This window comes from Elaeis guineensis, chromosome 10 (assembly GCF_000442705.2).
Source record: "Elaeis guineensis isolate ETL-2024a chromosome 10, EG11, whole genome shotgun sequence".
NCBI classification, from domain to species: Eukaryota; Viridiplantae; Streptophyta; class Magnoliopsida; order Arecales; family Arecaceae; genus Elaeis; species Elaeis guineensis.
Window position 1 is genome coordinate 40519887 of NC_026002.2, and position 16697 is coordinate 40536583.

At 46.9% G+C, this 16697-nt stretch overlaps 2 long non-coding RNA genes across 2 annotated transcripts in view; both read right to left on the reverse strand.

Moving 5' to 3' along the window:
- Nucleotides 1-16697, reverse strand: part of LOC105052289 (uncharacterized) — a 90550-nt gene that overhangs the window by 10638 nt on the left and 63215 nt on the right. The window lies entirely within an intron of this gene.
- Nucleotides 10627-11798, reverse strand: LOC140851901 (uncharacterized). The gene is made up of 3 exons (XR_012134654.1): nt 11369-11798; nt 11102-11278; nt 10627-11007 (listed from the first exon to the last, which is right to left on the reverse strand). It is a non-coding gene; the product is annotated as an uncharacterized lncRNA (long non-coding RNA).

Below are 16697 nucleotides of genomic sequence, written 5' to 3' on the forward strand. Positions count from 1 at the left end.
TCATCGTGGGCATCCAATCCATCAACCAGACAGAGGTCAGATTGGTCACTTCTTTGCAAGGCTATGTTGTAGCAGTGTCTGACCAGGGCTTGATCTCCCTTGACTTCTCTGACCCCCTGGTTAGTAGGAAATTTTAATTTTAAATGATAGGTTGACACCACGGCCCGAAGAGCATTGAGGCCAGGTCGGTCGAGGATTGCGTTGTAGGCTGACGGTGCCTTCACCACCAAAAAATTCACCAAAGCCCTGGATTGTCTTGGATATCGACCCGCAGCTACAGTCAAAGTTATTACCCCCTCCATCGGGATAGCATCGTCGGTAAACCCTACCAGAGGGGAGCTAATCGGCCCCAAATGACCGTCAAGGATGGATATTTTTGAAAAGGCATCGTAGAATAAAATATCGGTCGAACTTTCATTGTCGACAAGAATGCGACGGACATCGTAATTAGCTATATTTAAAGAAACTAAAACTGTGTCGTTATGAGAAAATTGAACTCCCCGAGCATCTTCTTCAGTAAAGGTTATGGATTCCTCAATCTTTTATCGCTTGGGAGGTTCGGCCAATACACTGGTTGTTCCCTGTCGGGATCTCCCGAGATGGTGTTGGCAAAATCTGTCGGAGGCCGATCATCGGACCGCTCCATGCCGACTGCTGTTGCCGGAGGAGGAGGAGCCTGAAAGATCGGAGATGGGGCCGGGGCTTGCGGAGCTCACCGAGATCTAGCTGTGGAGGCCGTTGACCGCCTGGAGGACGCCCTTCGAGGAGGCATCAGGTGGAGGCCAGGCAGAAAACTGGAGGAGAGGATATCGGGAAAGATGACTGGAGGCGGTCCCGTTGAGCGCTCCTTTAAGAATAAGGGTACTGCGAAGACACAGCGCCCTTCCTCTAGCATCAATCCGGTTGGTGCAAAAATCCGCCTGCGTCGGAGAAGCTGGAGTCGAGGGAGTCGCGGTCGCCGTCGGGACCTGCAAAGGAAGTCTAAACCGGAGTTGGGGGTGCTCCGGCAAGACCCTCCGACGCTCAAGTCAGTTCTCTGCCTCAACAAGAATGGAGTGCTCGAACGAAAATTTTAGCAGAGTTTTGAGATAGAAATTAGAGCTTAGAGAATAACGTATCTGGGGTCCCCTTTTTATAGGTGGAGGGTGCAACAGACTGATAGCGACGTCTGTAACTGTCTGGTAGTGGGCCGTTCGGGGCCACGAGGAGTTTGTTACGAAGAGTGATGGAGCGGAGTCGTGGCTATCACCGTGGCCTGCCACCTAGAGCCTGCTGCTGAGAGTGGAGCGGCATCCGTTGTCATGACTTGCCATAGAGTGGTGGAGCCGCGCAGAATCCGTCGCAGGAAGTGGAGCAGAATCGTGGCTATTACTGCGGCCAGCCACGTGGAGCCTGTTGCGGGGAGTGGTGAAGCCGTGCGAAATCCGTCGCAGGAGGTGGAGCAGAATCGTGGCTATTACTGCGGCCTGTCAGGAAGTCCAGGCATATTGGTCGAAGCTCGGTTGAAGCGTCTGGCGGAGAGAGGTGGCTATCCATCTGAGAGGGGCTCGGATGTTGCTGGCAAGCCTTCTGCTGTTGGGTGCCTTGGGCGTTAATACCACAGACGAGGGCCATTTACTGTGGGAGCTCAGTCAGAGGCTTTCCGCAGACGAAGCTCGATCTTACACAGAATTCAGCGGAGGATCGACCGGTCAGTGGGTGTCGGATGGTGCTGAAGAGGTTCATCCGCTGGAGGGGTCCGGCTGTTGGAGTCCGTGCGTCGTAGGAGTCCGTCCGGGATCTGTCCGCTATAGGAGTTCGATCAGAGTCTGATCTCCGTAAAAGCTCGGATGGGGATCATTTGTCAAGGAGGCTCGGTCGGAGCCTGCCTGCAATAGAAATCCGGAAGGAATTCATCCACAATGGAAGCTCGGGTGGAGGCTTATCGTGAAAATTCGGTGCGGACCACTCGTAGTGAAAATTTAAAGTAGACCGCTTGTAGCAGAAGCTCGGAGTCCGGCTCCCACAGGAGTTCGGATGAAGTCTACCTGCAGTCAGAGTCGGGGATGAAGTCCGGCTCCCGTAGGAGTCCGGATGAAGTCTACCTGCAGTCGGAGTCGGGGACGAAATCCGGCTCCCGTAGGAGTCCGAACAAAGTCTACCTGCAGTTGGAGTCGGAAACAAAGTCTGGCTCCCATAGGAGTCCGGACGAAGTCTACCTGCAGTCGGAGTCGGGGATGAAGTCCGGCTTCCGTAGGAATTCGGACGAAGTCTACCTGTAGTCGGAGTCGGGGACGAAGTCCGGCTCCCGTAGGAGTCTGGACGAAGTCTACCTGCAGTCGGAGTCGATAACAAAGTCCGGCTCCCGTAGGAGTCCGGACGAAGTCTACCTGCAGTCGGAGTTAGGGATAAAGTCCGGCTCCCGTAGAAGTCCGGATGAAGTCTACCTGCAGTTGGAGTCGTGGACGAAGTCCGACTCCCGTAGGAGTCCGGACAAAGTCTACCTGCAGTTGGAGTCGGGGATGAAGTCTGACTCCCGTAGGAGTCCGGATGAAGTCTACCTGCAGTCGGAGTCGGAGACAAAGTCCGGCTCCCATAGGAGTCCGGACGAAGTCTACCTGCAGTCGGAGTCGGGAACAAAGTCCGACTCCCATAGGAGTCCGGATGAAGTCTACCTGCAGTCGGAGTCGGGGTCGAAGTCCGACTCCCATAGGAGTCCGGACGAAGTCTACCTGCAGTCGGAGTCGGGAACAAAGTCCGGCTCCCGTAGGAGTCCGGATAAAGTCTACCTGCAGTCGGAGTCGGGGATGAAGTTCGGCTCCCGTAGGAGTCCGGACGAAGTCTACCTGCAGTCGGAGTCGGGGATGAAGTCCGACTCTCATAGGAGTCCGGACAAAGTCTACCTGCAGTCAGAGTCGGGAACAAAGTCCGGCTCCCGTAGGAGTCCGGACGAAGTCTACCTGCAGTCGGAGTCAGGGACGAAGTCCGGCTCCCGTAGGAGTCCGGACGAAGTCTACCTGCAGTCGGAGTCGGAGACGAAGTCCGACTCCCGTAGGAGTCCGGACGAAGTCTACCTGCAGTCGGAGTCGGGGACGAAGTCCGGCTTTCGTAGGAGTCTGGATGAAGCCTGGCAGGTGATCGATCATCGTAAAAACTTGGGTGGAGTCCGTCCATCGTGAAGAATCAAGTCGACGCTGGTGGGAGTTTATCCGTCGGCAAAACTTGGGAATGTTGAGGAGGCTCGGCCGCCGGAGAGATGTCGCCGAAGGTCGGACGTCGGTAGAATCCCTGAGGGGTCACTTCTGACACAAACTTCGGCTGGGGGGGGGGATTTTATACCCAACAAACCCTTTGACCAATGTTTAACCCACCAATCCATATATTTCTAGGCCAATTTTTTGAGTTCTAATATTGGTTCCTAAGAATTTTGGATGTGCTGAATCTATTTTTAGGGTTATTTCTGTAAAATTCAGACTCCAAGACATCTTTATTTCAATTTTAAGATGTTTGCAAAGTTTAAAATCAAGAAATTTGATGGGTCGATTGCTTTAATCTTCGGCAAAATAAGATGGAGAATATTTTGATTCAGAATAGACTTGATTCTACTCTTTTGAGAAAAAAAAATATCCTCGATGCTGAAGAAAAAATAGATACAAGATATAGACCATCGAGCATCTTCAACCATTCGTCTCTATCTCTCTAATAGTGTAGTTAGAGAGCTCTTGTTTGAAAAATCTATTACAGATTCATGGAATAAGTTGAAATCACTTTATATGATGAAGTCCACCTATAAATGGTTTCTGAAAATCTGACTACACTTTGCATGGAGGAAGGTACATCTATTCAATCACATTTAAATATATTTAATCAGATTATTAGTGACTTCAGGGCTTTGAAAATGAAGTTAGATGATAAAGATAAGGCTATTGCCCTTCTATATTCTCTACTACGTACCTTCTCTACCACAAGCACTTGCAATTCTTTCCTTGTTACAGTGGAACTGGAAATATTAGAGTAACATGACTTCATGGTCTGCCTACATGTCATATTAGAAAATACATTACTTATGAATGAAGTGACAAGGTGGGGAAAGGCCAGGAGGGAGGATGGGGATTGGGAGATTCTGAAAAATGGTCAAAACAACTGACTGCTGAAACGAGCAATACATTGATAGTGTTCCTTTCTCCTCAACGACCAATATTCATCATAAGTAGTTATCCAAAGTCAAGGTGAATGGATGCTTTTAACAGGATTATGTGTTGTTTTGGTCCTATTGTTTTGGACACGCGGATATCCCATTTTTCAGTTGTTGACTAGAAGATTGAAGGATAGTGAATTGATAGGTTTAAAAGAAACTCATGGGTTTAGAGTGTCCACAAAAGGCGAAGATGGCATGGGAAGGATAGCAGGGACTGTAGGCTTGTCTCTTAAATGAAAGGTTATCAAGAATAGTAGTTCAAAAACAACAGTAAATACAGGGGCTCAATACTTGGAACATGTTACTCGGGCCCACATATTTTTGCAACAACTATTTGAGTGTTGAATACCCATGCTGAGCAGGTTAAATATCTCTATTTTAGCAAAAATTATTGACTTATTTAATTCCTTCTGGATATGAGCTTAGAAGGAAGGCTTGTAAATTTTGGTTTGAAATCCATTCACAAACTGTACTCCCGCCCTCTCTATCCTCTGATCCTTTGAGCACGAAGTAGCATAAAACTTATTGTTCCCTCAATCAAGGCAAAATCCTGCTCCTGCTCGCATTCCTCTCCTGGTTTCAAAGGTATGGTAATCTATTTCAAAGAATTATTTGAGGTGGTCATGTCATTTGATGACACATAGAAGGAGGTCATCATCTTGTTTGTTCCATAGTAACCATTGAATCCGAAAAGGACTAACATTCCATAAGAGGAGGCATAAGGAAACCGGAAAAGCTGCATAAAGATCAACAACAGTGATAGTCTAGTACGTATATGTCACTTAGTTAATACAAAGCTGCAATCTTGATGTCCGCACCTTAGCTAATAAACAGCTTAATTTCATGGATTAGATCCGAAAAAGCAAGAAATCAGACTAATTGCATCTACCCTGCCGATTTTGATCCTACTGTGCTAAAACTGGTATAACCCTCTCATCCAGAGTCAAAATCACCTATAAACCCCCAATTCGAAAAGTTTTTTTCATGCTCCACGTATCTGGCCACTTTGTCATCATAACTTAGTTTTGAGATCAGATTCATTTATTTGACAGATCAACGAGAGCCCAAAAGATCCTAGACGAATTGAAAGTTTTAATTTTTTTCCTATTTTGTATTCAGAATAAACCTGAAATATTTCAATCGCCTAAGTGTTAAGTTAGGATTTTTCTTTTATAAATGCGACCCTTTTAACTAACATTGTAAGCAGTCTACTTTCTTTTATATTGAATCAAAACTCTAGAAGGAAATTTTTTCTTACTTTTGTTATTCTCTTTGTTTTATGCATCTTCCTTCTCTCTTTTTTATCAAAATATAGCCTTGGCTACATCAAGTCTCCAAACCTTACTTTGCCATATTACAAAGCTAACGTACCAAACAGGAAATTCTATTAAAAGTTATGTCCTTCCACCATATCAATCAACAAGAACCGATACAAACAAGAACTCTATGCCAAAGATAAAAAAAATCTATAGCACAAATTGATATGCCCTTAATATGAAGCAGCTTTATCATATAGGATGGATGTCTGGTCAGGACACCACCTCTCAAAATCTTTTCAATACCACTTGATGCAGCAGGAAGAAAGAAAAAATAAAACAAAAATAATCAAAATACATGGATCAGCCACAAAAGAGCTCGCCTCCATGAGGCATGCAAACTTCACTATGAGAAAAAAAATTTTGCAAGAGAAGATCTCACTCTCAATCCTCGTACACCTAATTTCTCCCTCACAAAAGCTCTCTCTTGAAAACCCCCCTTGAATCTCTGAAGCGATCGCTGATCACTGTTCAGGAGCCTTCCTACTCCTTCTCTCACAACGTGACGTGTCTCTCTCTCTCTCTTCACGGGGTTCTGGCCTTCTCGGATTCACGCACGGAGCCTTCCGCACATCCACAAGGAAAAACAAGCCACACCACCTTTCTCTGCTCACGCACAGGCTTTTTAAAGCCTTAAAAAATAAAACAGAATAGGTTTAGGACTCCTAATATCAACCAAATAAAGCCCTGGACCGTTGGATCGAAACCCAGATCAACCCATGCCCTCTGATCGCTCACCGATCCACGAAATAGTATCGGGACCATGACAAACATGTGGAAAATGCGTCTGCAGTCCACGGACCTAGCCGTGGACCACCCGATCCGCCATGGATCGGGGTACACGTGAACTGAGCCTGCACGCACGTGCGCTTGGGGCCGAGCCGCGCCCCGCGCGCTCGCGCCTGGGCCAGCCAGTGCCGCCTGGGCCGCACCCCGTGCTGGGCCATGCAAGGGTTGCACCCTACGCGCTAGCCGCACCTAGACCGCACACCGCCACACACGGCCGCACCGCCACCGGCAGTCCTCCACCGCTTCGAATTTCATGCTGACTTAAAAAGCGCATATCTTCTCCGTCCGAGCTCCATTTGAGGTGATCTTGATCTCGTTGGACTCTATTTTTTATCACGAACCTCGCTGTGGGCTCAATATGCATCGAATCTTGAGATATCAAATCCTAATAATCTCCATCTCGACTCGATATTTGGCCTCCTCCTAACTCCGAGAGCTTCTGAATCTCCTCACCCCCATATCCTGGGGCAATCGCCTGCTAATCATGGATGGGCAAATATAGAAGTTGAGCCAGACTGCTCGATCCCATCTCCATCGTATGCTGTGCTCCTCCTAACCTGAGACCTGCTCGGGGCATCATCCTACGGCAATAGGAATCTCATCTTGCGACGTCGCATCTCATCCTCTCGAGTCTCCTGTCTCGTACCCGATCTATCTCCATCTGGAGCTCCACCTCTCTCTGGGCTCCACCTGGCTCTCAAAGCTCCACCTCGCACTGGGCTCCCTGTCAGGTAATAATGTCATCTTTTTCCCTTCTTCTCCTCCAACACAATCCTATCAGTGCGTAGCACCCTCAAGATTTCTCCACCGACTACTATCCTGTAGCCTCTCAAATCCAGTCTGCTCAGTGAGATAAGATTCTACCTAAAATTGGATATGTATCAGATCTCTCTCAATCTCCTCACTGTACCATCATGTGTCCTCCAGCTGACTGTCCCGATGCCTCTGATTGCACAGCTCGATCCATCCGACAGATATACAGTGCCCTCATTGTTCTCCAAGAAGTCAAACTACTTCTCTCTGCAACATACATGATGGATGCATGCAGAATCTAATATCCACTATTGGAAAGAAGTAGATACCTTGTCAGATATCTCTAAGACACCTCTATCTGAATCACTGTCGGCCATAGCCACAGCAGCTATCATCCAATTTTTGAGTTGAGGATAATCTCTGGCTAGATGCCCCAGCTCCTCACATCGATAATACCTGATTTTGCTCGAGTCCCTCCTAGACTTGGACCACCCTCGTCGCGATCTCCTGTCGCTCTGTCTACCACCTCCTGCTCCTCCAAAAGCTATCAAAGCTGAGCTACCGTCACCTGAACTCGAAGCTGGGTTCTTCCTCCTGAGAACCTCATTCTAGAGTATCACCGCGGTAATCTCGTCCATCTTGATGGTACTTTTTTCTACTAGAAGAGCAGTCACCAAGGACTCGTACGAAGAGGGAAGCGACCCTAGCAAAATCAGCACCATGATCTTCTCTTTAACATTCTCACCAATGCTGAGGAGATCAGTGAGGATCTTTTGGAAGTGGCTTAGATGCTCCTGCACACTCTGTCCCTCAGCCATCCGCAGCTGGTAAAACTGCCTCCAGAGGAAAAGAGTGCTGGTGAGAGATTTCGCCATATACAACTCTTCGAGCTTCGACGACTGCACTGTCAGAAAAATCTCGCTAAGCATATGGATCACCACCTCATCCACTAGGTACATACGGATGGTACTCACTGTCTGTATCTGTAGTCATTTTCAATTCCGCACCTTCATAGTGGTCGGCTTCTCCTCGCACTAAAGAGCATCGATCAATCCTTGCTGGATGAGCACGTCCTTCACCTTTGCCTACCACAAGAAGAAATTGCTCTTTCTATCAAACTTGTTGATCTCCATCTTGATTGATCATGTCTTCTCCATCTTTAGTCTTGCTCACCACCGCTGCAATCTGCGTCTTATACCGTCTTGCTCTAATACCACTTGTTGGGTGGATGTCTGGCCAGGATACTACCTCCCAAGACCTTTTCAGTACCACACGATGCAGAAGAAAGAAAGAAAAAATAAAATAAAAATAATCAAAATACGAGGATCAACCATAAAAGGGCTCGCCTCCACGGAGCATCAAACTTCACTATAAGAGAAAAAATTTTACAAGAGGAGATCTCACCCTCAACACTCGTACACCCAATTTCTTCCTCACAGGAAGTTCTCCCTCATAAAAACTCTCTCTTGGAAGACCTCCCTGAATCTCTGAAGCGACTGCTGTCCACTGTCCAGGAACCTCCCTGCTCCTTTTCTCACAATGTGATGCATCTCTCTCTCTCTTCACGGGGTTCTGGCCTTCTCAAATTCGCGCACGGAGCCTTTCACGTATCCACAGGGAAAAACAAGCCACACCACCTTTCTCTGTTCACACACAAGCTTTTTAAAGCCTTAAAAAACAAAACAAAATAGGTTTAGGACTCCTAATATCAACCAAATAAAGTCCTAGACCGTTGGATCGAAATCCAGATCAACCCATGCCCTCCAATCACTCGTCGGTCCATAGAATAGTGCCGTGGACCGTGAGAAATGCATGAAAAATGTGTCTGCGATCCACAGACCCTACTGTGGACCATCCGATCCACCATGGACAGGGGTACACGCGAACTGAGCCCACACGCGTGCGCATGGGCCTGGGCCGGCCCGCGCCCGAGCGCCTAGGCTCGGGCCGTGCCCCGTGCGCTCGCACCTGGGCCGGCCCGCACGCCCGCACCTGAGCCGCACCCCGTGCTGGGCCACACGACCCCGCACCGAGCCGAGCCCTACGCGCTTGGCCCGCGCGCTGGCCGCACCTGGGCCGCGCACCGCCGCGCACGGTTGCATCATTGCCGGCGGTCCTCCGCCACCTCGGATTTCATGCCGACTTGAAAAGCGCGTATCTTCTCAGTCCGAGCTCCGTTTGGGATGATCTTAGTCTCACTGGACTCTACTTTTTGCCACGAACCTCGCCGTGGGCTCAATATGAATCGAATCTCGAAACGTCAAATCCTAACATACCAATATTTTTTTTTCTTTAACCATGTGTGAGGTCAGCTCAGTCAAATGGCCCATCTTTAGATTCGATGTTTAAGTTTCAAAATAACTTGTAATTACCATTCTGATCATATGCTGCAAAAAATGGTCATTAAAAATTATACCGTATGTTTTAGAATAATTCCACAAGCTTCATTTTTCAGTCTAACTTCTTTCATCATGGTGCTTTATAAAGTCATATGTGACTTCTGGTGTATGATGCTTCCACTTGGAAAAGGGACCAGCCTTTGAGTTAATTATTAGCTGTGCATCCTCCCCTACTGCATGATACCTTGAACAAGTCTGCCATACACCGTGCACTTGGTAGGACAACATACATGTATTCGTTACTCTTTTTGACTATGTATGAACCATGAAATGACCCTTGGCTTTTCCTCTTAGTCATCATATGTGCCCACAAGAACGCACTCTTTTTTTTTTTGGTAGAAAGAGAACACACTCTTTAACAATAGAAGTTTAACCGTTAAATCTAAAAATATGATTTCTACCAAGTCAAACTAGTTTAAGGACCTTAGTTGACTAAGACTGTAAGATAGACACCGGGATATAAACATAGTTACATTAAAAAGGCTAATGAAAAATATAATGCATATGCAACAGCAGTATATATAGTTTATTCTTCAAACACTTCCACATTAAATTCAAAAAAGTTGACATACAGCTAAAGTGTAATCGATAACCAAGTGGATTGTGTTTCTATATATGCTGCTGGTGGTCTCAAAAGAATCCCTAAAAACAGACACCTACTCTCATACAAATACACTGCTACATGAGCGATTTTCCTTGAATTTGATAACTAGAAGTTACGGATCCTTTTTCAATCTTTCATGATTATTATACACTTCAAATTCACATTGCTTACATAATGGAACTAAAAGTAAGATTTCTGCAACTTAAATCACTGTATTCTGAAAAAAATAAATAACCAACTTTTTCCAAAATGTTTTCACACACACAGAGAGAGAGAGAGAGAGAGAGAGAGAGAAACTTTTTCAAAATGAGATTGATGTGGTGTAAAATATAATTTCTTTTAAGAGTCTGTTTGGATATCCAGATCCAAAATTTCATAGGATCCAAAGATTTAGACTCGTGCAACTAGAAAAAAAAAAGTTTGAATTAGACTTATATTTCTAATACTCAGGGATCTTCGAAGTAAGCTGACTCGTTTGCTATAGGACAAAAATTGATCTATTGAGATCATTTTTTTCTTCTTATAAAATTTGGATTAGTTTATATAAAAATAATCTTAAAAGGTTGTAGATATAGATTTAATCTAACTTTTAATTCTATATTTTTTGATGATTGAATTGACCATAAATTCTGTGAAATTTTGAGAATAATCATCCAAACATACTCTAACCATGGGTAAAATTTGCCTACGCACATTTGTCCGGCCTCTGGCCACCTTCAGAGAGAGCTAGCAGTGATCACAACTATTCTCTTGGGAAGCTCCAACCCATGTTCCCCGGGGGCCACCACGCGGACCTTTTCAGTGATCACTGTACTGTTGGGCCCGTTCATGGGAAACAAACTCCACGTGATGCGGGAGATTCCCAGAGGGATTTAGTTCCCTGATTTTGATATGTCATCTGTGATTACATGTCTTGTCCCTTGCCATCCCACATATAAAAATTCTGGGGAAAAAATCTCTCTTTTTTTCCTGCAAATAAGTTTGGTAAATCTATAGTTGTTGTGGCAAAAATAAAGGCCTCAACATGGAAATTGGAAATGATGCTGAAAGATGCTTGTAACACCTTTTTTTAGTGAATTTGATGATAAATTGCAAGCTGTTGGATTTGTTGAACTTGTTCCATTTTACTCTGCACCAAGACATTCACCCCCAAACATTGTCTTTGGAGCTGTGTCATTGAATCCAAATCTATAATGTTGCCGACCAAGGGTGGGAAGACAAGAAGCAGAGCATAACTAGCCTAGTCAAAGGTTTCACATAGGAAATGGTTAGGCGTGCTCGATGTGTGGGATGAATGTAACTAATAAATTTGCGTTTATTCAATATGTACCTTAGCTTCTCCAAATTGCCCCACAACATTCAGGAAACACATCCATTAGAGTGAAAAAGCTATCATATGAGTGCCTGAGCAAATCACATTTATCTCGTAGACGTTGTGAACAAGAGTCATAAGCACACTTTTAAATGCCTCAAACTGAAAGCAAGGACGAAGAACAAATACACAACTATCTTTATTAGAGTTCAAATTGCCAACTTGTGTTTAATGAAGTACAAGCTACCGACTGCTACTTATTTTATCTCCTAATTCCTAGAGACATTAGATTCCATGTTACGGATAAGATGTTCTTCCTCGAAGATAGGATAAGTGGCAGAAGCAAAGGGCTTGTACATTAGTTTTTTTCCAAAAAAAATTGAATGTAAATGTACATTAGATATCAACCTATTGGAGAAAAAAAAAACTTGATGGATCTCGTGGAGAAGATTAGAATACAAAATAATTATTCAATAATAGATCTCAAAAAAAAAAAAAATAATAATAATAATAATAATAATAATAATAATCATCGTCATACTTTAAAATCCTTGAACAGCCAGTAATGATCATTATACCAGCATCCTGCGGAAAAAAAAATCAATAATAATGACATAGATCTTCCTCTCCCTCTCCACCTTATTTCTGTCTCCTCAATGGGATAGTTCCGTCCTAAAAACATAGAGATCTTGATGCCCTAAGGTTTCTCTATAGGTGGATATATAGGAGCAGAGAAGGGATCTAGTCCAGTCAGTAATTCTATATAATGAGTCCACCCATCACAAAGCCCATTGAACGAGTCAAGCCTACATCGATATCTGCTACATCACATGACTAAGACCATGGGATCCAAAATAATATGATTACAGTTAATCGTAGACTCCCTAATCATTTATTCAGATGACTACTTAGTCCTTTTTTTTTTTTTGTAATAAATCAGAATAAGAAATTGGTCTATAAGCAATAGAAGCCCACTTTATGAGAATTTTTAATATTCTTCCACTTAAACGATATTGATTAAGACTTCTTTGTTTATTATTTAAAAAAATATATTTATTATATATATAGTTTGAAAGTGACTCTAAGGCTAAGAGCATCTCATGTGGCCACATATGCAAATATCCTGAATGAATAACATTTTTAGTTAAAAATCCGATCTGCTAAAACTATTAATATTAAATCATAACAGTCTTCATACTTGTTGATGCAAAAATCCGCCGGCGTCGGAGAAGCTAGAGTCGAGGGAGCCGCGGTCACCGCCGGGACCTGCAAAGGAAGTCTAAACCGGAGTTGGGGGTGATCCGGCAAGACCCTCCGACGCTCAAGTCAGTTCTCTGCCTCAACAAGAATGGAGTGCTAGAACGAAAATTTTAGCAGAGTTTTGAGATAGAAATTAGAGCTTAGAGAATAACGTATCTGGGGTCCCCTTTTTATAGGCGGAGGGCGCAACAGACTGATAGCGACGTTTGTAACCGCCTGGCAGTGGACCGTTCGGGGCCAGGAGAAGTTTGTTATGAAGAGTAGTGGAGTGGAATCGTGGCCATCACCGTGACCTGCCACGTGGAGCCTGTTGCGGGGAGTGGAGCGGCGTCCGTTGTCGCGACTTGCTAGAGAGTGAAGGAGCCGCGCGGTATCCGTCGCAGGAAGTGGAGCAGAGTCGTGGCCGTTACTGTGGCCTGCCAGGGGGTCCAGGCCTGTCGGCCGAAGCTCGGTTGAGGTGCCTGGCAGAAAGAGGTAGCTATCCATCTGAGAGGAGCTCGGATGTTGCTGGCGAACCTTCTACCGTTGGGTGCCTTGGGCGTTAAGGCTGCAGGCGAGGACCACTTGCCGTAGAAGCTCGGTCAGAGGATTTCCGCAGATGCAGTCCGGTTTCGTGCAAGATTCGGTAGAGGGTCGACCAGCAGTGGATGTCGGATGGCACTGGAGAGGTTCATCCGCTGGAGGGGTCTAGCTGCTGGATTCCATGAGCTCGAAATCTGTCCGCTATAGAAGTTCGGTCGGAGTCCGATCTCCGTAGAAGTCTGGATGGGGATCATTTATCGAGGAATCTCGGCCGAGGCCTGCCTGCAATAGAAATTCGGAAAAAATTCATCCACAATGAAAGCTCGGGTGAAGGCTTACAGTGGGAATCTGGCGCGGACCGCTCGCGGTAGAAATATGAAGTAGATCATTTGTAGCAGAAGCTCGGAGTGGGTCGCTTGCAGTAGAAGCTCGGAGTCCGGCTCTTGTAGGAGTTCGGATGAGGTCTACCTGCAATAGGAGTTCAGGATGGAAGTCTGGCTCCCATAGGAGCTCGGACGAAGTCTACCTATTCGGGAAAGAAGTTCGGCTCCCGTAGAAGTCCGGACAAAGTCTACCTACAGTTGAAGTTCAGGGAAGAGGTCCGGCTCCCGTAGGAGCCCGGACGAAGGCTACCTGCAGTTGGAGTTCGGGGAAGAGGTCCGGCTCTCGTAGGAGTCCAGACGAAGTCTACCTGTAGTTGGAGTTCGGGGAAGAGGTCCGGCTCCCGTAGGAGCCCGGACGAAGTCTACCTACAGTTGGAGTTCAGGGAAAAGGTCCGACTCCCGTAGGAGCCCGAACGAAGTCTAGAAGGTGGTCAACCATCGTAGAAACTTGGATGAAGTCCGTCCGTCATGGAGAATCCGGTTGACACTGGTAGGGGTTTATCCGTCGGCAGAACTTGGGAATGTTGCGGAGGCTCGACCGTCGGAGAGGTTCGAAAAGGTGTCGTTGAAGTTCGGACGTCGGTAGAATCCCTGGCGGGTCACTCCTGACACGAACTTCGACTGGAGGGTATTTTATACCCAACACCAGTCTCCCTACTTTCGAGTTCGAGTTTCGAATGAAGTACATAGAAATTTTCACAGCCAAAGTTGGTCCCTTGAAGCCCGCGCATGACCGCCCTCGAAAATCCTGGCATTTAATGCGTGTGTACTGGAGTCTTTTCAAATCGGGACGATCCGAAGAGACCTTTCAGAATTCTCACCAGAGCGTAATCCCAAGCGCCATGCCATAATGGTCCCACCAGCAGTCAGCCCTGCGCCACAGTGAGTGGGACACGTGGCGGGCATTGGTTGTCCTAGGGATATCCGCCACCATAACTGCTCCAGGCCCCGTTGCTTATTTAAATCCCCTCCTTCCCTCCAGGGACTTCATTTCGCCTGAGAATCCAGACGACGCCTTTCTTCTGTCTGAGAATTTAGCCACCCATCGGCGCCCTTTTCGACCCCAAGCATTCTTCGTGCCAATCTTCGCCATCTCCGCCGGCCCCCCGCCATCTTCAGTCTTTCGAGCCCTTTCGAGGAGTTCTCCCGTCGGGGCTTCTACTCCGGAGGTCAATCTCGAGAGGATGCCACGGATCGAGAGGAGTAGGAGGGGGGAAACAGTGGCCTGCAAGTTCGGCGGCTGCCGAACTGCCACTGAGGGTTCCCACAGCTTCGAAGGGGGCTCAAGGGAGAATTTCTTCAACAACAGAGATTTAATAACGGAACCAGCCGGTGAGCGCGTCCTGCCCGAGAATTTTGAGGTAGTTGAACGGGGTGACACCGGTCAAGGGGGTAGAGTTGCCGTCATAAGCTGTGGCGGGTTTCCTGACGTCGTCGGGGTCGAGGGACCAGAGGTGGTTGGCACTGACGGTGGGACAGTAGAACTTGTTGCGGGGGCGGTGGAAGTAGCGCATGCCGACCTTGCCAAAGTAACTAGGACGGTGGTTGTCGGGGAGCACACGGTGGTGGTGCATGCCTCCAATGTTATCGTGGCCTCCAGGGTACTTTCGGTTCTTTCCAATACAGGTCGTCGTTGCCGCTGCCGTCGCTGCCGCCGCCCCTTAAATTCTATCCCCCCCTTTTCCCTCTAGGGTTGGGGTTTCGGCAATGGAGAGGAACGAGGCGGGGGGCGAGAGCCGATGGGTTTATCACGCGCACTGGAAAATACTGCTGATAAGGATAAAACCGGAAGGAGAAGTCGAAAGCTTGAAGCGGTCTCTAATGTATTCTTTTCAAGTCTTGTAGCAATGTTCTTTTTTCCTCGGCCCTCAGGGCTTTGTAACGTACACCTTGTTAATCGAGAATGAAAAGGAGATTTTTGTTACCTTGTTCGTGCTTTGCGTCAAATCGTCGCCTGTCGAACTTCTTTCATTCACTATTATTATTGTTGTATCCCCCCCTTTTTTCTCTCTTTTTTTTTTGTTCGATGCCGATGTTGCCTGGAGGTTCCTGGAAGTCGCCGCGTCGGCTTGCTTTTCTTGTCATCTTTCTTCTTCAGCCTCAAGGGCTCTGTAATGCATACTTAGTTAATGACATGAGAAGGAAATTTTCCGTTACCTCTTTTACTTACGTGTTGAATTATCGTTTGCCAAGCTTCTTTCGGCTTTTGCCTTGCTTGATATCGATGCCGTTCGGAGGTACCCGATCGTCGTCGCATTGACCCATCCTTTTGTTTATGGCCGCAGATTTGTCCGAGGCCACTCGAGTTTGACGTCTCCTTTCAGAGTTCGAGCTCGGAGGTCTGAGCTTCTCGTCTCCCCGAGGAAGCTGTCTTATCCTCGGCCTGTGTCGAGAGCTCTCTTGGAGATCGAAGATTTTGATAGAACCCCAATCCTTGCTGAGATGAGGTTCCCTGTATCTTTGATGTAGTTCGTTTTTCATTTGTTCCTGATGCAGTTCGTCGCTTTCCTTTTTAACCCCCCTCCCCTTTTTCTTTTCTTTTCTCGAGTGAGGGTTTTCCCTTTGCTCTTAGTGAGATCGCGGGAGCCCGGAGGGGCCGCTGAGAAAGTTCCATTTTTTCTATCTGGTCTTGAATGACTGGACCTTAGTTGGTGTCAGGATGAGGTTCTTCTCCTATTACCGATGTAATTAGTTTCAGCTCAGGTTAGGACGAGATTTTCCTTCTGTTCCTAATAGGCCTGTGGATGCACATATGGGTGTCGCAGGGCCTCTCCCCCCATCCGGTCTAAGAGTAACCGGGCCTTCGACTTTGCTCAAGTTAGAGCGAGGTTCTCCTCCTGTCCCTAACAGGGCTGTGGGGGCACATATGGGAGTTGCAGGGCCTCTCCCTCCATCCGGTCTAGGGGTAACCGGGTCGTCGCCTTTGCTCATGATAGGGCGAGGTTCTCCTCCTGTCCCTAACAGGGCTGTGGGGGCACATATGGGCATTGCAAGGTCTCTCCCCCCATCCGGTCTAGGGATAACCGGGCCTTCGACTTTGCTCTTGTTAAGGCGAGGTTCTCCTCCTATCCCTAACAGGGCTGTGGGGGCACATATGGGCGTTGCAGGACCTCTTCCCCCATCCGATCTAGGTGTAATCGGGCCTTCAATTTTGCTCCTGTTAGGGCGAGGTTCTCCTCCTG